This window comes from Haemaphysalis longicornis, unplaced genomic scaffold, assembly GCF_048455015.1.
Source record: "Haemaphysalis longicornis isolate Haplotype H1 unplaced genomic scaffold, Haemaphysalis longicornis Haplotype H1 scaffold_14, whole genome shotgun sequence".
Classification (NCBI taxonomy): Eukaryota; Metazoa; Arthropoda; class Arachnida; order Ixodida; family Ixodidae; genus Haemaphysalis; species Haemaphysalis longicornis.
In genome coordinates, this window is record NW_027526245.1 from 10,120,774 (window position 1) to 10,147,109 (window position 26,336).

A 26,336-nucleotide genomic window follows, 5' to 3' on the forward strand; every position below is an offset into this window, starting at 1 on the left:
AAGAAGATACCGAGGATCTTAAGTATTACGGACCCACCAGTCTACCCTCAGTGTTTACAAGCTATTAACCGAAAGTATAGTTAACCGCATTTGAGGCAGCCTAGATTCTCAACAACCGAGAGAGCCGGCTCGGTTGACGAAGTGGTACTCAACCACGAATATCATTCATCTTGTCGATCAAGCGATCGAAAACCCGCTGAATGCACCAACTGGGTCGCGCCGCCGGAGCTGTGTCACCCGATCACTGTGAAACGTCATTAAGAAAGATCGTCTGCTACGTGGCGCGTGCCCGAGAAACCGTTTACGCTGAAGCGAAAAGAACCCGAGGAGTGCATACGATAACTTATGAGGATGCCACAATACTGGAATGACGCCGCATCATCTATCATTGTCGCAATGCGAGATGTGCTTTTCGTTTCGCTGTAAATGAGACAGTTGTGAATTAAAAACAGGTTCACCATCGTACATTGGGATTCAATGAGCACTGCAACAGGTGGCGGCAGGCTACTTTACAGCGCATGCCTCCGGGAGCGGCTACACGGTTGTAAATACCATCTCTTACCGGCAGACGTACGGCGCCATGAACACTAGGACGCCACTGGCAACAAGCACGACTTCCAAAAAGCGCGGAGCGCCCTATAATTCCCGTTGCGTAGCCGGCAGCTCGCCTAATGACGGTATGTAAATTTGGCATTATCATGATCGTGGCATCGACTGGAGCAATAATACGATCATGAAAATATCAGACCCATTACCAAAAAGACCTCTCTCACTGCCATTAGATGTGTCACTTTTTCGAACTCCTGTTTACGCAGAAATTATCCCGTCTTTCACCGAGGCTTTTTTTTGCTTTTCGTTTCGCGATACACTACATCCTCTCTTGTTTCTCAGAGAAGATGGCCCATGTCATAAATTTTGCTTTATGTTATTATTGGAAGTGCGGTTGTTCGACTTGGATCTTTTTTTTATTCGCAGGAGAGACGCGCCCTGTTAGAGGCGCGCCTAAATGCACCCCCCACATGCCTACATGTCGCGTTCTACACACCTCGCGTGAAATGATGAGTCGGCGCTAAAGAAAAACTTTCTCTGAACCCTTCTTTTCAAGAATTTTCGTGTAAAACCGGCTAATCTCTAGCCTGCTCTCGCGTTTCTTGCAGTGCATCATTGTTTCTTTCCCGTTTTCCCCATCCCCTCAAAGAAATCCTGCTCTCACACATTCTGCCCTACGCAAACCGCCATTTTGTCTGCGGTATTTCGTTCTGCGACGACGTACCACTGTCGACGTGTGCCAAGGATGACCATTGTTTCCCAAAGGAAAGGTCTCTTCGACAAACATTTGGCAGCGGGATAAGGCTGGTACTTGGTCGAAAGTTCTGTTTCTTATCCGTAACCTTGAAGAGAACTGTGTGAGTAACTAAGTCACGAACCCAATCCTCAAAGCCTAGCCGAAAAGGCTTCCACGCAGAATATTGCATTTACGGGAGTACATTTTGGGTATGCTGTTATACTCCATTCGGCGGGACTGCTTTTCTTTACACCACGGAGATTGGAAAGAGCTCAACATTTCTTCATGATTATTTTAAAAATTCGCACCTTGTTCGGAATGTATTGAGTAATATGAGGAGCTCTCTAGCATAGTGAATTACCCAGGGAACTTTAAACGGGTTAAGTGGGCACGTAGACGAGTACGCTCCAGGCAGAAAAAAAGAGATTAAAGGCATATTCAGAGGTCGTGCGCCTAATAAATCAGCTTTCCTATAAGTACTGCTGGCTTACCTTGAAGCAGAGTAAAAACTTCGCCTTGACCTCATTAGAAACTATTTTCAGTATAATCAAGGATTTTAAGTACGAATGTACTTTATAAGCGACCCCGAACCTTCCGCCGTCCGCAGTGCGCCTCCTTCTTTCCCCTAGCAACGGCGCGAGGAGCGGAGGGGAGCGTCTGTAGCAACGGCGCAGCGACGTCACACCCCACGTGACTGCGCGCGCTCCGCCCTCCCGCGCCGTGGCTGCGCGCGCCCCGCACCGGCTCCGCACCGCTCATCGCGCCGTGACGTCACACTCCACGTGACCGCGCGCTGGCGACTTTGCCGTCTGCTCCCCCCTCCCCCTCGCGCCGTGACATCACGTGCTCTGCAGCTGGCGCGCCTCTCCCCCCGCTAGGTTTGCACTCATCCTCGGCGCGTGCCTCTCCCCCTCGCGTGACATCTCACCGTCGCCGGTACTGCGCCTTCGCGCGCGTCTCTCCCGCCGTCCGCGCTCCCCCTCTCCCCTAGCAACGGCGCGGAGGAGGAGAGAGAGCGTGCGTAGCAACGGTCTCGGCGTAGCAACGGTCTCCTGCTCGGCTTAGCTGCGGGCGGCGCGCCGCTGTGCCGGTTCGCTTCGCGTTCCGTCCGCGTGAGGGCGCTCGCTCGTCGGCTCCGCATTCCGACGCTCGAGGGCGCTTTCCCAAGCATTTCCCAAGTGAGAGGTACGTAACGTGCGAATGCCAAAGACTTTAACATAGCGCCCCTCCGGATCAAATCGGGTAACTTCGGGAAAACTCGGGCATTCGTACTTTGCCATCTTCCCTCTTACTTGGGAAATGCTCGACTTTTTATCGTGCTATCTTCCTTGCTTTGTTCAAGCCACCGTTATATGTTTATTCTCCTGAGCAAGTTTGCTTTTTTACTAACTCCTAGTCTGAAATATTTGATGATCTTAATTCTGACACCCATCGGGTAAAGAAAAGTTTAAAAATACACAAAAGTTTTAGAAAAATCTTCGAGATAATAACAAACAAAATGCCTAGAATGCCGCCCGACGGCAATATGAGCAGTCCACTATATCGACGTTCATCGGTGTTTTATAACCAAAGGGCCACGTCTGGCACTACATCGCTTAGATAACGTAAAGGTAGACATCCTTACCTTAACATAAAATAATATGACCTAACGCACACAAAGAAATTATTCAAAACACCAAAACTAACGTAAGCCTTATAGTTCTATAGTTATTTATCACCACCAGCCTATCTACGCCCACTGCAGGGCAAAGGCCTCTCCCATTATTCTCCAATTATCTCGGTCCTGTGCCAACTGTGACCAATTTATCCCCGCAAACTTCTTGATCTCATCTGCCCATCTAACTTTATTCCATTGGCGGCCTGTCCGCATCCAGGGATTCTTAGCACCCTCTGCTGCGTCACAGGTCTGACCGCCGTTACTACACCAGGGTGGCCAATCCTGCTCTGGTGAGGGAGTTATTTATCGTTTATTTCAATTAAAAAGAAAAAAAAACAACTGTGGCCGAGCCAGTATCGCACCTCTGACCATGGGGGTTACGAAGCTAAGACGAATTGTCTACACTAAAATCACAGACGCTTAGGCCGGAGCTTGACTAATCTTGTATATTTTATGTCGCCGGACGGCACTCTAGCCATTCCTGCAGCGATCAGCTAGAGTGCCGTCGGACGGCACTTTAGCACTTTTGCCGTCGGACGGCAACAAATACAATCTCACACAGTGAATTGGACGCAGAGACAAATGCACTATACTTACTTCATCTAAACAACTGATTGAGGCGTTCCTTGGTTGGGTAATATTTCTTGACTGCCTGTAAAATTAAAAAAATACTTTTATTTAGCAATCCTTCCTTGTACAAATCAATGACCACAGAAAGTTTTCAACAAACTACCCAGGGCGCACATACAATATCTGCAACTGGAATGTGCATCTTTGCTTCTTTTACCATTTCCAGAAGGTCAATCACAAAATACCATAGTCATACACGGTGTCGCGCGGAACCCCGTCCGAAGTACGGGATACATGGAAGCAACTCAGACGAAGAAAACCCGAACGAGACGAAGGAGACGAAGAAAACCCCAGAAGCAACAAGTGCCAATTCCCACAATGGGCATACTACAAGGCAGGTGAACAAGGGGAGGAAAAAGAAAGAAACATGGAGGACCAGGCCGCACTGCTGAATGGAGAATCCGCTCTCAATCACTGGCGGCCGGACGGGCCTTAGTCTGCTTCAGTACGCCGAACAGTAGTTTCGGGCACCGATTTAGCAGTGGGACACGGTGTCAACGCACCGTCGGCGGTTAGGGATTACGGAACAAGAACCATCTAAGCTCCTGGAAGGCTCCTGCTTCACACTGATGACAGTTTCAGAATGCACCCACGGCTACACACAACTGGCTGGTGGCAACGACGGCTGGGGTTAACTCCCTTTAACTTACACGACGTACGAAAAACGCTTGATAACTACATCAACTAGGAAGACGTTTACTGCGCGTTTAGGATACACCATTCCTATGAATCGACCACGAGCTTGAAACGCGAGGACATTTTTTTTGTATGCACTTACTGTATTGTTTATGAAAGACTGTCCCCGGTCAATAAATGTTTTCCTGTGTCGTTCGTTTCTCGTTTGGTGATTAAAGTTACAGACGCACACAGCAAAGTATTAACACGTCTAAGAAAAACGCAAAACATGTTTCTACGACGTGTCATTTTGGTGGCGCCGTGCGATAATAGCGGCAGGTTGTTTTCCAACGCCGGACACTACAGAACGTGCGCACTTCAAAAACACGTTAAGTCTGTGCAGTTTTTCTTCAATTTATTGGAGCACACAGAAAGACCTAGTTTTGTAAGCTGCGCGAGAACAGCCAAGAAGGGCGGCAATGAAAACTAGAGGTGTAAATACAAACATTGAATTGTGGCATTCAACCATGCAGGGGTTAGTAGTATATGTCACCAAACGTTTCCGCAATGATTCCGCACATGCGTAAGCGCAAATATTTCTTATTATAAACATCTTCTCAAATCCGAATATCTATTTCTAACTACTGGTATCAGGTCATTCTATAAATGCTTATTGCTTTTCCAATGAGTACGTTTCCCGTTTAGTTTTAATAAAACGAGAATAATTACAGCCTACATTATGATGGTAGCCTCACTGACTTTATCGCTCTATTATGGTCCACTGAAGAACTACGTTCTGTTTATAAACAATAAAATACCATTACCTTTTCTTTAAAATAATTGTGGTTTGGTTTTTAAGGTCGCCATAAAAGTATTTTCTCAGCAGAGACCCCGAGATTTATGTATAATCAAGGCTGTGGGTATAGTGGAAACTATTCCTGCAGATTGGTTTTTCGGTACAAAGAGCAGAAGTGTTTAAACTGTTTATCAAGACATATTCCTGGACAACTTTTACGGGCAACGAAAACGTCGAATAATACGTAAACGTAACATATTACTTTGTTTATGGTTCACTCAAAGTTTTATCTGTGAAGGAACCGGAGTGTCAATGATTTTTATTCGGTGTGGGTATCCTGAAATGGTACAAAAGCGAATAGTGTTGACTGTTCTCTGAATTCTTCGTAATTCTAAATAATGTATACCAATGAATGCTGAAAGTTCAAGAACTACCACAATCTTCTATTTGAGAGAGACTTCGCAAATATTGTAAAATATTATTGGGGCATAATGAACCCCTGTTTAACTATTTCCTACCTACGAAACCAATCTACCAATGGGAATTTTTCTTACATCATTGTTCCCGCTAGCTTCTGTTATCGCAATATATTGAGCAATAAGCAACTGCTCCGAAGTTTTTCCAAGAAAACTGATGAGTCGAGGTCGCTACATCAAACTAGAAGAGATATGCATTGCACTGTAGAATTCTTTAAAAAGTTTAGAAATGAAATTTTCGGGTGGATATGAAAACGGCCTTACGCAAGCAACAGAAATGGTCTCGCTGTAAACAGACCCATTTTATCCATTATAATTTCTTGTGATAAAACTGAGCTTTTCTAAACGAAAGCAAAAATTGTTTTACATCAACATTGTTTTTCAGAATAAATTTGGAGATAGAAACAATGATGTTCATTTTGTTTATCGGCAAAGCGGTTTTCGGCGCAAATGAGTGCCTATCGCAGGGGCCGACTTGAGACACCCACGGTGCAGGTGTCGATGTTTGATCAAGTTGTTACTTGTGCCTAGAACAGAATTACACTGTTCAAATTGTATGGTTTTGAAAATGTGGCTTTGCACCTTTTCAATGTTGAATAACATACTTGCAACTTGCAGGACTCTTTTTGAAAGTATCCCGATAGAATGACTGCTTCATAGTTTTATTTTTACATGTGTCGTGTTCATTTTTGTTTTTGTTGGGACAATGTTTAGCTGTGTGCTATCAACTGTAATATGCCCTGACATGGAATAATGCGGTTCATAAATAAACACTATATGAATAGAATATTAAAATCACATAAAGTAATGACACGTAAAGAAATGCTAAACGTATAATAAATTTTGTTAGATCGTAGTACGTTCACTACATGCCTAGAAATTTTGTGGGCTGTCCTTGCTTTTGTAAAGCGTTGGAAAGTGTTCAATGCCGTTTTTCAGAAGGTGTCTGTGCATAGGATGCTTAAAACGTCTGTAGATTGTAAATAGGTTTGAGTACGTCGCCACTAGTGTAGTACCATAAGTTCAATGTTTGCAAGCAAGGAAAAAAGAAAAAAACTGCTGAAGCAGTCAGTACTGCTGGGGCAGCATTTTGTGTTTTCAACTGCTCCAAAAGCGTCAAAGAAGAAATGAAGAAACAATATGTGTTTTTTGAAAAAGAACATGCTGCAAAAGAAAGAGTTCGGGTTTTATACCATGGGTTAGTGCAAGCTTAACTGTAGCTAGGTTCACCCTCAGTTCTAAAATACAAAACAAACAATATATTACTCCAACTATATTACACTTACTACCTAGCATAAAAATGCTCCAAATAACCAATTTTCTTTGTACAAATACCTCTCATAAACATTTGCCTTTTGCTTTTAATGCAATCATTGAAGACATCGTAATCGTCTGTCTGTGCGGGAACTTTTTTTGTGGGGGAACTTCTAGGCTGTCCCAGTTAATTTTACTTTTTTTTCAAAGCGTAGAATATTCTTACAGTGAAGGTGTCAACCTCTCGTTGGTGGAAAAAGTTAGTGCCGTAAACAAAAAGTACCGGCAGGATTCCCAAGTTTTCGCCCAAGACGCCGAGCCCACGCGTCAGGCTAATCAGGCGTGCAGCATATAGCTCTTTGGTTTTGTTAAGAGAAAACCACAGGACAAGCATAAAAACCATAGTGGTTGATCAGGCCTCAGTGAATTTATTATTGGTTCTGTTTAGGGTTACCTCTACGGCTGCCACTCGAAATGCGAGAGGAGTTGACGCCATTCGACGGCCTGCTTCAGGCTCGGCAGGACGTAGCAATTCTCGCCCATGACTCGGAGCCGGAACGCATTGGTCAGAAGTCACCATTTACCGCCAGACAACCCAGTGCAAGCCACATGTCCACCGAGACAATGAGCAACATTTCCTACGCTGCTAAATGAGGGTGTGCAGTTCTTTACCACAGCTGCACTGGACATCAACCTTCGCAGGGTGGTATGGCGCTCATTTTTGTTATTTTATTGTTTAAGGATAAAAACTGCGTTTTAGTCAGGGCAGGAGGGAGAATTGGGTTGCAGCATGCAAACAATATTGTCATGAAGCCAAGGATGACACTGTTGTCTTTAAGGAAAAGAAGTAGTTTGGAGCGAACTTGCACTCCCCTAACAGCTCCCCTTGTGCTCCCATAACATTATATTTCCTCTTCCTTCGGCAGACAACGGTTGACAAAGGCGATTACGTTTACGCAACCGCCTTGCTTTTGGACGAAAACAGCACCCAACCCTACACAACTAGCGTTCGTGGGCATCTCTGTTTCGGTGCCTACATTAAAATGAGCGAGCATGGGCGGGTTTTGCATTGGTTTTTGTAGCTCGCAGAATGCTTTATCTTCGGCTTTTTTCCAGCTGAAAGGAGTGGTATGTTTCGTCAAACGCGTTAGTGGCTCTGCAATGCGTGCGAAATTTGCGACAAAGCGCCGGTAGTATACACACAGTCCGGGAAATATTCGCACGCCCTTCGGACGGCCTTGGAAAGTTCGCTATGGCTGAAGTCTTCACTGGGGCAGGCAGGACTCCCACGTCGTTGAAGAGAAGGCCGCAAAAAATCAGTTCCTCGTACACAAAGCGGCACTTTGGTGGCTTCAGTAGTATCCCGGACGTGCAAATAGCCTCGAGTACACTCTGCAATCTTGCAAGGTGTTCGTCGAAATATCGGGCGAATACGACAACGTAGTCGAGTTATACGAGGCAGGTGTGCCACTTCAGACCAGCGAGCACGGTGTCCATGACTCTTTGAAAGGTTGGTGGTTCCGGGCACAGCCTGAGCGGCACCACCTTGAACTCGTAATGGCTATCCTGGGTTACCAATGCAGTGTTCTCTGAGTCTCTTTCGTTCACTACTAATTGCCAGTAGCCTGTCTTTAGATCCATCGGTGAGAAGTACTTCGAGTGGCAGAGGTCGTCGAAGTTGTCATCAATGCGATGCAGGTGATACACGTCCTTTTTGGTGATTTCGTTCAGTCACCGGTAGTGTACGCAAAACCTTAATGTGCCGTCTTTTTTCTTCCCCAGTACGACCGCCGCAGCCGAGGGGCTTTTCAACGGTTTTATAATGTCGCCGCTGAGCATGTCTTCAACTTGTGTCCGGATTGCTCCCCACTCCTGCGATGACACTCCGTACGGTGACTGTCGGGTAGGTGGGGCTCCCTCTTCGGTGATAATTCGGTGCTTCGCTAGGGGTGTCTGACGTAATTTTGCGTTCGACTATAAACACTCGTTTTAGTGACGCAGCAAAGTTAATAGTGTGTTTCGTTTCTCTTGGGGCAGCGCCGGGTTCACTTCGAACGGTAACGGAAGCTTGAGGGTATCTTCAGATGCGCGTTGAAAGTCGGCGTCCGCGATCACGTCACTTGCTTCTTGCGTTTCTTCTAGGAACGAAATTGCAGTTCTCTTGTTTAAATGCTGGTACGGTGGTCAAGAAGCAGCCTTTGGTCACTCTCTACGATGGCGTGGACGCCTGGAGCAGCATCTTCACAGTAGATCGTAATCATCAAGCTTGCGCGAGGTGGTAGGTTGACATGATCATCCGCGATCATTTGGCAGCGCCTGTGTTCGGGGTTACGTTCCGGTGTCATAGAGTGATCGGGGAAAAAGTTATCGTCTACATCGGCAGATCGAATATAGCACCGTTGTCTGTCAAAAAGTCCATTCCAAGAATGACGTCACAGGAGCAGTTAGGCGAAATAACGAACGCAGCAGGGTAGCCATGCCGTCTATGGAGACGCGTGATGCGCACGTTCCACTTAGCAATCAAAAATGGCCTCCTGCTGTGCGTATGTGCGGACCGTCCCATCTGGTCGTAACTTTCTTCAGCTTAGATGCAAATGATCCTATCATCGCCGAGTAGTCCGTTGCCGTGTCTGTGAGGGCGGCTACATAAGAGGCGTCGATGGACAACTGGACCTCGGACGCCGGCTTCCTCGAGTTCCGGGGCGTCGGGATGTCGTATTCGGCTTGTGCGTCTTCGCGGTTGAGCACTATGCGTCGTCGTTATCGCAGTCTTCTCAGCGGCAGGGTTTGAAATATCGGGTACGCGTCGCGCCGATTGGCTGTCGTCGTGTTCGGGAGTGATGTCAGGGTCCGATCGAGTTGTCTGGCTGAGAGCATGTCGTGTATCACGGTGTTCGGCGCGCGCTTGCGTCGTTGGAGGTTTTTCGTTCTTCCGCCGTTGTGTACCTTCACCTCGAGATGGTGCTGCTTTTAGTTTCCCCCGCGTGGGGTGGGGGAAATTCCATTTGCGCACTTGGCATTGCTACAGTGGTTCGGCATCTAGCACAGGTAGGGCGACGGCGAACGGTTCCAACGGGCTGGTCCACTGCGCGTGAGGGACATTTTAGGTGCTGGCCGTGTCGGGGGCGGGTTGCGTCAAAGGGGAACCTTCGCACACCGAGCCTCTTGTAGGGGCAGCGACGGTAGATATGGGTGGCCTTTCCGCAGTGGTAGCACAGCGGATGTTTGTTTGGATTCTTCATTCGTCCTTCTTCCTCGGCGTCTGGTTTTAGGCTTCAGGGGGTCGTGCTATTGTCGTGCTATTGTCACAAAGCCCAAGACGGTGCTGTAGTCAAAGGTAAACAAGTTTCTTGGAGAAAACTTGTGCTCGTCTAACAACTCAAAGTATACACAGGCGGCGAAGCAGCATTCAACAAAGTGACGTGCGCAAGCGAGCGTTCGTGAGTCAAATACTGACGTGTCTGCTCTAGAAGCTTTTATCTTTCGGCGCGAGTGTTTGTTGAACCGTACATTCGCATACAGAACATTGGAGATCGAAGAACAATATTCCAGGCCAGTGTCGTTAGGGCGAAACGCTCTCCTTATCCGAAGGGGATAACCCTTGCGGCATAACGATAAAGAATGGAACATGCCCTTCGATTGGGACACATAACACAGCCGGGTGCAGCCCGGTAGTAAACACAAACCATAAATAAACAAACAAAATGCATTGCTGGCGGCCTTATATTGTCACGAGGCAGATGCGAATAAGCTGTCTATTATAGATAATTACAGCTGAAGGCCAAGAGACTAAAGCCAAGGAATCCAATGCAGCTCATGCCACTCCGTTTCTGCTCGATCTCTTCTTCGTCTCTCGGCTTGCTGTACGCGCCCACTGATGAGGCACATACCCATAGGTGAGGTGTACGATGGATTGACCACCTGGTGGTCCAGTCCAATGCTATGTGAAATGTTCCGTGCCTAAGCATGACCCCCCTCCGGCAGGGTAAGCACCCTCTCGGTGCACATTTGAAATCAGGCTCAGGGAGCAGGTGGGGTCGTTAAGAAATAGGGCTTGAGGCGGCCGACATGGACTAGTTGAGCTGCAGGGTCTAGGGACCTTGAAGACGAAGCAACAGGAACAATTTCGTAGGTTACCGGTGTGACCATGCGCCTAATGCGATGGGGGCCTTTGAAGCGAGGCTGCAGTTTTTCGGAAAGTCCAATTCGGCGGCATGGCGTACTGACCAGGACCAAGGAGCCGGGCGTAAAATGGGCGGTGCGATGTTGCTGGTCATAGCGGTGCTTCTGAGTGGACTGGGAAGCCAAGAGCTTGGCACGGGCAACCTGGCGGGCCACATCAGCGTGAGCGACAGCGTCACGAGCATTTTCTGTAGCTAGAGGTGTCGCATCAGGAAGGAGGGTATCCATTGGAAGAGTGGGTTCGCGGCCGTAGAGAAGAAAGAATGGAGAATAGCCGGTGGTGTCATGGCGGGATGAGTTATACGCGAACGTAACAAATGGCAAATTGAAGTCCCAATCCAGATGATCCGCGGAGATGTACATTGCGAGCATGTCGGTGATGGTCTTGTTCAATCTTTCAGTCAATCCATTAGTCTGAGGATGGTAGGCGGTGGTTAGCTTGTGCTTTGTGCGACAAGAGCGGAGGAGGTCGTCAACAACCCGAGACAGGAAGAACCGGCCACGATCGGTGAGGAGCTGACGAGGAGCACGGTGGTGTAGGATAACGTCTTGAAGCAGGAAATCAGCAATGTCTGTGGCACAACTGGTGGGAAGGGCACGTGTAATAGCGTAGCGGGTCGCATAATCGGTCGCGACAGCAATGCAGCGTTTTCCTGAACGAGACAGAGGAAAAGGACAGAGTAGGTCCAAACCCACACGAAAGAAAGGTTCGGAAGGAATCTCTATGGATTGGAGCGGTCCGGCTGGGCACAAGGAAGGGCGTTTCCGGCGCTGGCACAGGTCACACGCCGTGACGTAGCGGCAGACTGAGCGGTAAAGTGCAGGCCAATAATAGCGCTTACGCACATGGTTATAAGTTCGAGCGATGCCAAGGTGGCCCGCCGTCGGTTCGTCGTGCAGCTGGTGAAGGATGTCAGGCCGGAGGTGCTCAGGCACAACGAGAAGCTCGGCAGGGCCATCTGCGGGAAAGTTGCGGCGGAATAGTAAGCCGTCACGGAGCAAAAATGCGTTTAATGCAGGGTCTGATGGGATGTTAGTGAGGCGGTCAATGACGGTCTGGCCCATACAAGAGCCAGAAATGCCCGTTCGGTAATTGAATAGTTTCGCTCGGAAGGTGAGAAAAGGCGACTGCGTACGCTATTACTCGTTCAAGGCCAGCGTGGTCTGAACCAGTACGCACCGATGCCGTGGCCACTCGCGTCTGTGTAGACTTCGGTCGGAGCGGAACCGTCAAAGAGCGCCAGAATAGGTGGATTTGTGAGACGGTCGACGAGGGTTGAATAAGCGGCAGCTTGATCAGGGCCCCAAGAAAACAGGGTATCGTGCCTAAGCAAATCAGTGAGTGGTCTGGCAATTGCAGCGACGTTCTTGACGAAGCGGCGAAAGTAGGAGAAGAGCCCTACAAAGCTGCGAACGTCTTTCACCGATCGCGGAACAGGAAATTCATTTACCATGCGGAATTTGTCTGGATCAGGTTGAACTACGGTAGTGTCGACGAGGTGCCCAAGGATCTTGATTTGACGGCACCTGAAGTCGCATTTTGAAGAAATTGAGCTGAAGTCCAGCTCTGCGAAAAACTGCCAGGACGTCATAAAGGCGAGGTAGGTGGGTCTCAAAGGTGGGAGAAAAGACGATAACGTCGTCCAGATAGCATAGGCATGTCGTCCATTCAAATCCATGAAGAAGCGAGTCCATCATTCTTTCGATTGTGGCTGGCGCATTGCACAGACCAAACGACATGACCTTAAATTGGTACAGTCCATCTGGTGTCACAAAAGCGATCTTTTCTCGGTCCATGGCGTCGACTGCGATTTGCCAGTATCCGGATCTAAGGCCAATGGACGAGAAATACGACGTGCCATGCAGGCAATCGAGGGGGTCGTCAATGCGAAAAGGTGGGTAAACGTCCTTTTTGGTTATTTTGGTTCAAATGTCTGTAATCGACATAAAATCGCCATGAGCCATCTTTCTTTTTAACCAATACGACTGGTTACGCCCATGGACTCGAAGATGGCTCAGTAACATCTTTTTTCGACATCTCTACTTCCTGCATAATGACGGTACGTTCGGCGTGGGACACACGATATGGACGGTGGCGAATAGGGGTCCCGTCACCAGTGTTAATTCGATGTGTCACACTAGACGTCTGGCCCAAAGGACGGTTGTCCAAGTCGAAAATATCCCGATAGGACGCTAAAAGACACTGCAGCTCATGGGCTTGCGGATGTGGAAGGTCCGACGATATCATTTTCCTAAAATCACTGGTAGTCGGTGAAATGTCCTGTTGGCCGTCCCGTTCACCGTCAGAGGCGTCAGTGGTAACAGCAGAAAGCTCGCATTCGCCCAGGGGAATGAATGTAGCCAGCGACATTCCCCGGGGAAGAACTTGGCTGGAGAAACCGAAGTTCAAAAATGGGAGGCCTATTTCGTTCGTCTCGACCTTCACAACTGTGTAAGGAAGAGTCACGTTACGTTCGAGGAGTACATCGGTGACGGGAGAGACGAGGTATTCACCATCTGGGACTGGCGGGCGCGACGATAAAGGTACGTAGTTTATGGTCTTCGGTATTAATTGAGCATGCTCGGTGCAGCAAAGCCGGTAAACAGGCTTGGGCTCATCAAGGCGCATAGTTGGCAGCTCAAGACGTAAAACCCCCGCGGCGCAATCAATAAGGGCGGCGTGGTCAGTCCGAAAGTCTAGTCCGATTATAATGTCGTAAGGGCATGCGTCAAAGACTGTGAACAAGACAGGGACGTCTTTTCCGGCAATTACCACGCGGGCGGTGCACATTCCGGCTACGGTGGTCGTTCCTCCGTCGGCGACTCGTACGGTGCGGCATACAGCAGGCGTCATAACTTTGCGAGGAGTGCGGCGAAGGTTCGAACTCATTACCGAAATATTGGCGCCTGTGTCGACTAGCGCGCTAACACGAACACCGTCAACGTGAACGTCTATCAAATTGGGTTTCGTAATCGTAGTCAACAGAGGATTTTCAGGCCGGGTCATTATTGCAGCATCACCTCCGGGAGCTGCACTGGCTAGTATTCCGAGATAGAGGTCGAGAAAGTAGGCGGCGGGGTTTGGAGGCGGGGCTGCGGCGAACGCGACTGGCGACGCTGAAGTGACGGCGAGCGGCTAGTGCTGTTGCGTCTTGGGTTATCGCCTGCGAAGGGCTGCTGAGGACCGGCAGGAAATCGTCGAGGGTCGTAGTCGGAGTATCGGTTGTCGAAGAACCGTGGACGTGGAGTTGACGACCAGCTGCTACTGCAGTAACGGGCGACATGGCCAACGCGATAGCAGTTGAAACAAATGGGACGGTCATCGGCTGTCCTCCAATCGCCAGGGCTGCGCCGTCGGAACCGTGGTGGAACATCGTAGCGCGGCGGGACATCACTACGATCCCTGCGGACCCCGTCGCAGGGATCGTAGCGTCCCAAGGCACAAACCGATTGAAGGCCCAGGGCGGCGGTCTCGTCTCTAATGACGGCTTGAATGAGGGAAATCGTGGGGGCGGTCCGGTCATTGGTGTAAGGAGAAGCAGCGACTGGGGTCATAGCATCGATCTCCCGGCGCACTATTTTGGTCAGGCTCTCAGTCTGAGCCGCCGCGTTTGGCGCCAGTGGTGTGCGGGGTGGCAGCGTTACATATTGACAAGACGAAGTGGCCGCCATGTGAGGCAGTCGAGCAAACTGGTAGGTAATGCGACGAAGTTTTGCCTCCTCAAACCGTCGGCATTCCTTAAGGATGGCATCAACGGTAGTGCAATCCTTACAGATCATCAGATGGAAGGCGTCATCTGCAATGCTTTGGAGTACGTGGCCAACCTTATCGGCTTCGGACATTTGCGAACCTACCTTTGAACAGAGGCCCAAAACATATTGTATGTACGTGATGTAGGATTCGGTTGTCGACTGGGCACGGGGTGCGAGCTGTTGCTTTGTGGCGAGCTGGAGTTCGACGGGTCGACCGAATACTTCGCGCAACATCGCTTTGCACGCGTCCCAGCTGGTCAATGTGTGCTCATTTGTCTCAAACCCGGTATTAGCCGTTTTTCTCAGAAGATAAGGCAGATTAGCCAGCATGATTGTGTCATGCCACCTGTTATGGGCGCTTGCACGTTCAAACATGCGGATCCATTCTTCCACGTCGGCACCATCCTCACCGGTAAAAAAAACCCTGGGTCACGGGGCTCGAAAACGATGATGACTGGCGCGGTAGGTCACGTCTCGGGGGGCGGAGTCATCGTTCGTCGACGAATGTGTCGCCCACTCCGAAGCTCCGTGGTAGGGTGTAGCTGCGCTGGTGACAGGCACAGGAAGGGAAGTCCGCAACCTCCAGCAAAAAGATGTTACGAGGCAGATGCGAATAAGCTGTCTATTTACAGATAATTACAGCTGAAGGCCAAGAGACCAAAGCCAAGGAATCCGATGCAGCTCGTGCCAGTCCGTTTCTGCTCGATCTCTTCTTCGTCTCTCGGCTTGCTGTACGCGCCCACTGATGAGGCACATAGCCATGGGTGAAGTGTACGATGGATTGACCACCTGGTGGTCCAGTCCAATGCTAGGTGAAATGTTCCGGGGGGTACGTAGCAATATGTACGATAAGCTGACCAGGTAAATTTGGTGGCATCTTGTATACGTAAAGGCAAATTGCAAAAAACGAGGGTTATATACCCATGCTAATTACCTTATCAGCACCCTGTTACCTAACCGCTTGCGTCCAATTTGTGGGATGCCTAAAAGCATATTTTGAACAAGACAGATATCATTAACAGTCGCACGGAAAGCAAGCTGTACGCCGAATGTTGCCAGAGAAACTGACAATTTCAAGCCAATATTTTTAGTCTTTTTAGTTTGTACATCAAAGTATTTCCAGTGTGAACGAGGTATGTGCATTGTATTGAAGACCAAGCAACTCTAGATTAAAATAATTTTAATAGGCGAAACCTGTGATTCTTCAGGAGTTCGAACAGCTTCCCAGCCTGAGGAGAAAAACCCACGCAATCTGCATTCGTCTCGAACTCAAACGAGGACACTTCATCGTCCGCAGTACCCCGGCGCTTCTCGACACGTCCGGAGTTGTCCCAGTTTAGAGAGAACGGAGTGTAGGGACGCATTTCTAGCGTATGAGTTGCCCTGGGCGTAGTGATGACACTGAAGTGAGTGCGCGGCAAATGTGAGTAGGAACGCAGCCCCGTGCGTGTAATGTGCCCGAACCTGCCTGCGTGATTCCCAGCGAGCACGCACGAATCGCGTGTGTAGTATCGATCAAGCCATGAAATTTACAACAACTATCAAGTCTGGCTTAAAAACAGCTCTCACGACTGCAGCGGGAGGTGGTTAGACAGAACTGCCTAGCGGCGAAGTATGGCACAGATTGGTGAAGTTGGCTGGTGTCCGTAGTGGATGAGCGTGACAACACTACGAAGTAGTCGGAGAGATGGAAAATAAAGAACAGCCAATTATTAGCTATTTACGCGAGTAAAAATTGATGGCTTTGAAGACTCCACAAAACACTGGATAACCAAGTCACAATAAAATATGCCGCCGCATGTAAAGGGTATCGCCGCACGATCCCTGGCTGGTCTCTAGAGACGGAAAAGATGCCAAACCGCCACCCAGTTGAACAGCTACAATGATGTGCGATTTCGCGCCCTGAAACCACCCCGGGAGTGAGTCAGCTACCGTCCAATTTTAATCGCAGCTCCCGAGGAACTCAAGGAGCGTTGCGCGTACACTCGCACGCCAATCCGCCATCACGCAGTAACGTGCCTAACAGAATACTGATTCAATTTACGCCGCCGTCTGTTCTTAATCTATACAGTAAACGAAAGCCTTCCGCTAGGCCGTGTACGTACGAAGGCAGTGACTAGGCTATTAGAAGAATTGCCAACCCTCTGGTCATGGAGGCGACCACGGTTTATTTTCATCCTGAGAAGAGATACATAAAAGGCTTCAGAACTTCAGGTGATATATTTAAAAGGAAAAGAGCTATATCGCGCCTACAGGGCCCATCAGCGCTGTCTTTGCAGCCCATCTCAACAGCGTACTTCAGCCGCCGGAACAAAGTGATTAAAGAGCGGCACACTTAATTACAGAAAACATGTCACGAAAACATCTAAGGAAGCAGTGTATGCAAGGAATATTTCAGTGTGTAAGCGAAGGATTATGTGAAACGTTACAAGGGGAGGAAAACACAAACAATATTAGCGACGCCACACAGACCCACTGCAGGCCCGCAAAGTACCCCATGCCAGATAAAAGAATCAAGGGTAAAGTAGCATTTGCTCTAGGTCGCACAGCAGAACAAATGCCAAACCAACAGCGAAAGGAACAGCGCAATTAGACAACGAAACACAAGATGAAACAGAACTCTTGCTCGCAAGCATAAGGGTGAAAAAAGGAGCAGCGGAATCAACCACACAGTTCTGTCTAATCAATTCATCATGAGGCCACACCCGATCAAATCCAAGGTTCCTGGAGAAAAGGAAGACAAAGTATGGTGGAGATATCCACGACGCCTTTCAGCACAACCTAAAGTATAGCTGCAAAAAGTGCTGCGGAATTTGTTAACGAAAGCTTGAAAAAAGGTAGGCTTGAATTAGGCAGGTAGGTGTAAAAGCAGAAGCAAATTGGATAGTCGAGCTTGTCGGTGAGAAAACATTGTTGAAAATTAGGCGCGAACTACAAAACACAGACAATAAATAAAGAACGACACAAGCGCTTACTAAGCCGTGCTGAGGAAAGCCGTCTTGTTGCACGCCTTTCCTGAGGCGCCTGATTAAAGCCACGACATTCAGCTCTCTAACATTTCCGCGTTGTCCTGGAAAAAGCTTGAAATCTATGGTCCGAGTATTGAAAGGTGCCACAAGATTGGCCGGAAGGATGCCGATTGCCCGCGCCCGGTTATAATGAGGTTATAATAAAAGTTCTTGACTACCGCGAAAAAACAAACTTCCTCAAAAATGCCACAAGCGCAAACATTCTGACTTTTCTAAACGCATACGTTCAATCCGTAAAAAAAATATGAGAGACAGCTAAGCCCTTCCGCGATAATGGCTCGATGGTTCACTTAAGCTTCGACCACGCATTTATTGATAAAGTTCGGTACAACTGGTAGGATAATACTGGCACCCTAGTCTGGGTTCCTTCTCGCCCTCCAAAAGCCGCATCCAATGCTGCTACTGTAACCCCTTGACGCCCAAGCAACATACAAGAGCCATTCCGTGTCCCTAATGTTAATCTCGAAGCTTAGTTAATACATTTCCAAATTTTATGTCACTGGTCGCCTCCCATCCACCCCATATTGTTGGCCTGACTGAGTCATGGTTACACGATAACGTTTACGACAGCGAGGTAACACCGAAAGGTTTTACTGTTCTTAGAACTGATCGGCGACATGGGAGAAGGGGAGGTGTTGCGTTATTTTTGCGGTCTGACTTTCAATTTTCAGTACTCCCCAGCCCGCCTGACACCCAATCCGTTTGGTGCAAAGACTTTTTCGGGAACGTTTCTATTGCCTTTGGTGTTATCTATCGTCCGCCGTCATGGAACGTAGCTCAGTTACTCGCCTTAACTACGTTCATGCACCAGCGCATCTCGTCTTGAAGCTTGATCTGTCTCGGCGATTTCAACGCTCCCAGTTTTCTGTGGCCTTCTTTATCTCTCACCGGTTATGACGTAGAAATAAGCAAAGTTCTTTTAGATTTTTCATTATCCTTTGGTTTGAAACAAATCGTTCAAGCCAACACAAGAGCTGCCGCAGTTTTGGATTTAATATTTGTTAGTCCCCATCTAATAAATAACGGCTATGAGTGCGAGGTTACTGTCGGCCTTTCGGATTACATGGCTGCCCTTGTTTCCATACCCGTTCCGGTTCACAACAATTGCTTTGTTTATTCTACATTTCCTGATTGTTCATGCGCCGACGATTCCACCATTATCGAATATTTAGGCGATTCTTTTGCCGATTTCGAACAACTTAGTTTATCGAATGATGTGAATTCCTTGGTGGGTTCTTTCGAAAAAATTCCCCGCATTTCCCCGAGGGGAAGAATGTGAAAGTGCGAATGCACGAGTTGAATTGGCGCGGTTCGGTAATGTTCACGAAAGAGAGATCACACACACACACACACACAACTACAAAGAAAGAAAGATGCATTTATTCACAGACACCTATTTGTGTTGTCGTTGTACTTGATTGCTAGAGCAGATCTCAGCTTTGAAATTTCGTGTCAGTACTCCTTTAAGCAGGTGCATTAGCCCTTCTCACGCCCGATTCTTGGCCAATCCCCCACGTGGGTATGTGCCATGTCAGCAGCCAGGCAGCGCGCGCCGATATCCCCCCGTTGCCAAGGAAGACGAGGAGATTCCTGGCCAATCCCCCACGTGGGTATGTGCCATGTCAGCGGCCAGGCTGCGCGCGCCCATCTCCACGTGCGCGGACATCGCCGGTGGACGCAGGTTCAGGGTCGCTGAAGAAGTGCATTGCAGTAATATTGTTGCAGCCTGTCTACAGCGCTTTGTACCCCTTAAAACAAAAAAGAAAAATCATCGCCTCCCTTGGTTCTCTCGTGATATAGTTCACCTGTCGCGTCGTGTTGCGAGGTTAAGGCGCGCAAAGCGAAAAGGTGATCCCCTTAAAAACGTCGATTTTAACGAAGCTAAAGAAGAGCTCAGCCTGAAAATGAATTCATCTAATTATTTTTATTTTAGGGTTACATTACAAGGTTTAGTGAAAACTACCCCTAAAAAATTTTGGAGTTCAATTATACCCTCTTCAGCCTACTAATAATAACCTTGTTAGCAATGTCCCGTCTAGTAACCCTAAAACTATCGCCACTGCCTTCAATGAGTACTTCCAGTCAGTATTCATAACAGGCAACTTCGAAAACCCGATTTTCTACACCAGTCGTATTACTCAATTGGCGATATCTGTCGAGGGGGTTATAAATTTAATTTTGCACCTGGACAGTAAGAAATCCTGCTGTTCTGATGGAATTAACAATGCTTTTTTGGTTACATATTGTGTTTGGACGAGCCGGTACATAACTGTAATTTTAATAAATCTTTATCTTCTGCGACTGTCTCGTTAGTATGGGAATTGGCAAAAATATTTCCCATGTTTAAATCCGGAAACAAGCAGTCACCATTGAACTACCGTCCGATTTCATTCCCGTTTCAATCATGTAAACGTCTCGAACATATAATCTTCAGTCATAATATGGAGGTTCTTGAATGCATAACACTTTGTCTAACGTGCAGCATGGTTTCCAGCGCGGCTTTAGTACAATAACTCAGCTTTTTGACTTTTACCATGGCATTGCCCAAGCTCTTGACAGAGGAAATCAAATTTACGCATTTTTATAGACTTATCTAAGGCTTTCGACACCGTTACCCATTCAAAACTTCTTGATAAACTTCGCGTTATACTTAACAACTCGGCCTTAGTTGATTGGACTGCTAGCTTTTACATGATCGCTCCCAGTATGTTTCGCTTACCTCAACAAATCATCCAGAGTTCCCCAGGGTTCGGTCGTGAAGCCACTTTTGTTTTTATTCTATATAAATCCTCTGCCTAATTATACATCCGCAAACATCCGCCTCTATGCTGACGATCGCGTGTTGTACAATGTAATTAACACGACTGATGATCATATTTTACTAAATGATTCTTTTGCTCAATGTTGCAGGTGGTGCCAGAGATGGCAAATGAACATTAACTTTACAAAAACAGTCACTTCATCTTTCCGTACACGCCGTTTCGTTTCTTTGATTAATTATTCTTTCAATGGCTCTTCCCTGCACTTGGTGAACGAACATAAGTACCTGGGCGTCATCCTCACACCCACCTTGTCTTGGTCAAGGCACATTGATTATTTATTTATTTGTTTATATTTATTTACAGTATACTGCGGTCACGGAGGACCATGCAGGTGGGAACATGGTGATGCAGATATACAATATATGTGGCACGGCAGTAGCCACATAGCGCACAAGCACCCTAAGTAACAAATAGTGAAGGAATAGACGTATCGGCATAACTAGAAACACGGAAAACTGTTTAACCCAGCCAAGGAACAAAATACCACACCTTACATAAGGGTTCAATACACATTACATCAAGAAGACACCATAGAGGTCTCCGAAAACAATGAAAGGTGTGCAGAATACTTTACTGCTAACAACAGATAACAGGGCATCAATAAAGCATCAGCATTTCAAAAAAGACAAAATACAAAGGAAATGTGGCAAGGTCGCTAACTGGTTGACTGCGTTTCCAGATCAGTCAGCAGTGCACTCTCAAAAACAGTTACAGATTCCGATGAAACAATTTTTTCAGACAACGAATTCCAATCAACAATAGTTCTAGGAAAAAATGAATATTTAAAAAGGTTCGTGCGAGTTTGATAAGGAAGGATGCTATGCGCATGCCGATTTCTGGATTTGCGACTCAAGAAAGGCTGAATATATGCGCGCGCATTTACGTTCAGTTTGTTGCGATAAAGTAAAAACAAAAATTTAAGTCGGGCTATTTTCCTACGCTGCTCCAGGGAAGGAATCTTATTTACATGCAACAAAGGTCTAAAAAAGTTAGGCTACATAAACCGTACATTGCGGGAAGCTCCTCTCGAAACGAAATTCTAACATATTAAACGCTTATCCGACCCATCTTAGAATACGCCTGTACCATCTGGAACCCTTATAAAGTATTTGAAATTACCACACTTGAATCTGTTCAGAAAAACTCCATTCGTTTTATTTTCCGCCGTTTCGATTGGAGCTTTTCGTCGTCATCCCACCTTGCTACACTAGAATTACCACCCCTGTCCGAGCGCCGGGAACATGAATGTCTTAAACGTTTACATATTCTTACGAATACTCCGCGCTACTCATTACAGAACAGCTACTTGTCGCCCGATAAACCTAAATTTACTAGAAATAACCACAATCTCAACCTTGAACTTTTCATCCACGCAATAATCTATTTAAGTACAGCTTCTTCCCGCGAACAATTGAAAAATGGAACCTACTACCAGGTGAAATTAGGTCATTGCCTTTGGAAAAAGTTTTGCAGAATTTAAATTAATTGTGTTATGTCAGTTTTGCATACTGTCAGTATCTCGCTGTACTTATTATTTCTGATGTCTAAACTTTAAGAATAAGTGAATTTAAATATGTTGTGCTTTTGTTTTTGTTATGCTGTGCAGAAAAGTGTTTTGCATTCTATGTACCAACCCACTCCTGTGATAGCCCAATTGGGCTACAGTATGTATAAATAAATAAATAAATAAATAAATAAATAAATAAATAAATAAATAAATAAATGAAAGGGTTGTTTTCACAGAAAATACATGTATACTCTCAGAGCCACAAAAAAAAACAGGTGCCACCGCTGCGCATGCGCATTTGTGTATGTTCCTATTTCTGTGTTGCAGTCGGTCAGCGTCTTGCGAAACAGTTGAAAGACAGCGCGCTTGGCAAGCCTAATCCGGACAATACCGAAAAATTGACTGTTTACCGTACTTGCATGCGCAGTCTCACGGTTTAAAAAAAAAAACAGTTGACAGAGTCGGCCTTGGGCTGTTTTTTATGCCAATAATAAACTGAGGAGTCTAAGCTCAATGCTTGGTGACAGACTTGACACAGGTACGCGTGTGCCCCCACTTGGTTGTACCAGGAGCCGGGCACTTCGGCTAGTTTTGGTTTCGCAAAATAAAGTGCCGCGAGGACGCTGGTAGCCAAGCGAAAATTCAGCAACGTTTGCATATGTGGCCTTTTTTTCAACATACGCAGCAATAAAGTAACGTAATTTTATTATGTATAAAAATAAAATGTGTTCTTGGCTGTTTCATTTTTTGGCACTCTATTTATTTATTTAGTCGCTTCATTCGTTGCGGCGACGGACAGCGTTTTCGCTCTTATCTCTTCTGCTGCCATCCTGTCCGTCTGGTTCTACCGCTGTCACTGTGTGCACGTGTAGAAGTTTGTAGTATGCCTTGGAGGTGAAAATGTTGGTGTCTGCGAGTGCGAACGTGCTCAAAATATCAGATAGACTGAGAAAAGGACACAACGCGTGTTCGAGGCTGTGCGGTGCGACAATTTGGGAAGAAATAGCACAGCGAAATATTTCCGCTTCCCAGCCGACGGCAGGTCAGCACACTTTTTATTCAGTCAAAGTTATGAAGCAGCAAGCGCTATCCTTATCAAAAAAGCTGCAGGCCGAACCGAAAAATCTTCTGCTGCTGCTTCTTTACAGTGAATTTCTTTTTGTTTCTCACAACGCATATGTCAGTAATGCTGTCAGCATGTGACGTTTCTTGTCGAGAGTTTCTCATGAGCCGATTGATGTCAGCGGACGCGCAGACGGAAATTTCACTTCGGTATCGGTTCATAAGCGCTTGCTCCTAATTGTATTTCCACCAGAGAAAAGCTTGGACATTTTGTTCGCTAATGTGCCTAAATTCTTTTTCGACGAACTGGTTTGGCTTTAGAGCGTTCGGACGATCAGTTTCTTATAGTTATTTTACCACCATTGAATGTGTATTAACACGGAAGAAGTCCCCAAAATTATTTACTTCGTATCTGACCGCTTGCATTCCGTGTTCCGAGAAATTCGAGTTACCTCGGCGACGGCTGAGCTGCGCTTCGCTTTAAACCTGTGCTAGGACAAATTTTTTTACCTTGTTCGCACTCCAACTATTTGTTTCGTTTTTACGGGTTGTTTATTGATATCTATGGGGGTATTTCTTTTATTTACTAGGTGTAAGGTATGGCGAAATTACGCAGAAAATTCACCAGCTATTAAAGGTTTTTTGGGCTAGCAAGTTTAGGAGAATAAGGATATGAAGCGGTGATTAATGGTGGCCAAATGAGGTCGTCATCTCACTTCATAACCATTTTATTATTCCCAAACGCATATTTTATGAAACATCGTTTCTGCAGAATTGTATTGTGTACAGCAAGTGAACGTGTTGACCTCTGAAGCAATTATCTGTATACGATAAATTGTACGAAGACGTCTCTTTTTTTGTGTAACTGACACAAAATGCAAACATTTGTACTTATAATACGAGATATACAGCTCTGCGCTATTTTGGCATGTAGTGAACTTCGGTTGCGATACGTTGCTAATAAAATCAGTGAATAAACCACATTTGCCGCCTACTACTCTTTCTGCCCCAATCAAAATTGTCACGCTTCAGGGCGTGCTTTCTCGTGCGTATTCAACTTAGGAAGATATTCAAACTCAAGTTTTCCGCTGGTGCGGAGAGTCCAAGCAACTTAGCAACTCAAGGCAGTCGAAAACAAGATGTGCAGGAGGAACACAATTTGAAAAAAAATGCAAGCGGCGTGTGTTCACGCTTGCGGCACATAAAGACAGTCGCGCTCGTCCAGCCTATAGCTGACGATAATCGGCACGGCGTTTCCCGCTCGCGAATCAACGAAAGCGTTGCCATGGCAGCATCACTGATTTTTTTGTTGTTTTTGTTTGACAGTTTGGCCTACCAAGCACCGGGGGACACATTGGCGTGAGTGGCGCCATTATTGTTTACCTGGGGGGTATACCAGCTGACCTTGCTGTGGTTGTACAATAACGGATTATGTTATGTAGCCAGCAACACTAAGTTGTCTACTGCATTGTTCTGACCTGTGGTCGTGTGTATGTGGGCTAGACTGGTCGGTGCAATATTGTACGCCTTAGGGAGAATGACTTTTCTTTGAAATGGTAACCTTGCACACGTTTCGACTTTCATTGTTTCCAGTGTGGCTGTGAAGCAAGCTTTTACACCCGGAAGTACACTTCAAGCACCCTGATCGCACATAAAGAGAACTGGCCGAAATATTCTACATACAGATTAGGGGCTCGGGCTGTGTTAGCCAACCCTCTGTCAGTATTACTGCGAAGGGAGAAAAAGCTCTTAAAGAAAGAGGGTAGATGCAGGAGTCTGCCAAATTTTTTTGTCTGACCGACTTATGCGCATGTGCTGCGGTTACACGTATTCTTTGGTTGTGAGGGTAGAAAGTGTGTTTTCTGTCAAAATGAACACTTCAGTTGTTAGTAAGCGCTGTCGTCGTCCTTGTTTGTTTTCCCGGTGTTATAGTTCGCGCTAAATTTTAAGCAATGCACAAACACAAAGGTGACATTTGTTTTTAAAGACCGCACACCACCAGAGGCCACGCGCCGCAGAGGCCAAAGACCGCACGCCGCCAGAGTCCGCATCAAGCTGGTGACCCACAACTTTGTGCAGCCATCTCTGCAAGACATTTCAGCGGATCATGGTATTCAGACTGGTCGTCATTCTTGAAGTGTCGGGTTACTGAGATAGGCGTCGACGTGGTTTTCGCAAGTTTTGGCTTTCCACTCACCATCCACATAGGCTTCAAGCAGCTATACACGATGCTTTTATGATTTTTTACCTGTGCCTTGCCGTCATTTATGCTATGTAGAAACGGTTGTTACACAACTTTGCAATGTAGACTGCTACAAGGTACAGTCGGAATTGCAATTAAAGTGCGATACTTTTCTTGCCTACGAATTTTCCGTCAACAATACCCTTTTAACGAGAGGGTCATGGCAACACTACCCCTACTTTCATACCGAAAAATGGAATTCCTCAGGTCCGCCTGCTTAGTGCAGCCCGTCCTACAAAAAAATAAATTTTTTGGCAGAGGTTTTCACTCCACTAAGGACGTATTCCTTCTTAGGCGATGACCTGCAGATTACCCTTTATTCTTGTAAGCAGTTAGTCTGCGAAAGACAAGCTCAGATTGGCGTTAATCGATTAAAATGTAACGCGAATGTAAAAGGTTTTCGTTTTCGTTCTGAGAAGTTTGCACGTGCGTGCTTCATTTAAAGGTGGTATCCCTACTAATATATATATAAACATTAGGAGTATGATTGTCAGCACAAAGTGAGCGCATATTTTTAGGCATATTACGTGGCTCCAAATTAACACATAGAGAGCACGTAGAAATCTAAGAAAGGCCTGGATGAGGGCACTCAACATACTCAAAGTGTTGTCACACAAATGATGTGCCGCCGAGCGTGAGAGAGAGAGAGAGAGAAGGCTCTTTATTAGAGAAGAAAGCCGAGATGTTTGCCGGAATTTGGGCACCGACATGCTACTCGGCAGGGGAAGGGGGAAATGGAGGAAGATAAGGCCCGAAAGAGTACAGGGCAGAACAAAGAGGCAGAAAGAGAATAAAATAAAACAGAAAAATAACAAAAAGATGACGTTCAGTTCGAGTCAGTAGTGTGATTGAAAGTCTGTTTTTTTTTTCACTCTAAATCACTGCAATGACACCAATACTGTCCAGATAGGCGAACAACGCCGACAGTACTTCACGTTGAGCTCGTTGGGATGACCATGGACCAAGGAGGGCTTTCAAGGTAATTGGTCCTGGGATGAGGCGCTGAGTTCCTGCTCAAGATTGCAG

The 26,336-nt window shown here is 46.7% G+C and overlaps 1 long non-coding RNA gene across 1 annotated transcript in view; it reads right to left on the minus strand.

Annotated features, from left to right (window-relative positions):
- The window catches only part of LOC144164964 (uncharacterized), a 49,143-nt gene that overhangs the window by 21,619 nt on the left and 1,188 nt on the right, over window positions 1–26,336 (minus strand). The window contains exon 2 of the long non-coding RNA XR_013321277.1: window positions 3,540–3,594. This is a non-coding gene — a long non-coding RNA (uncharacterized LOC144164964). The remainder of the gene's footprint in view (window positions 1–3,539; window positions 3,595–26,336) is intronic.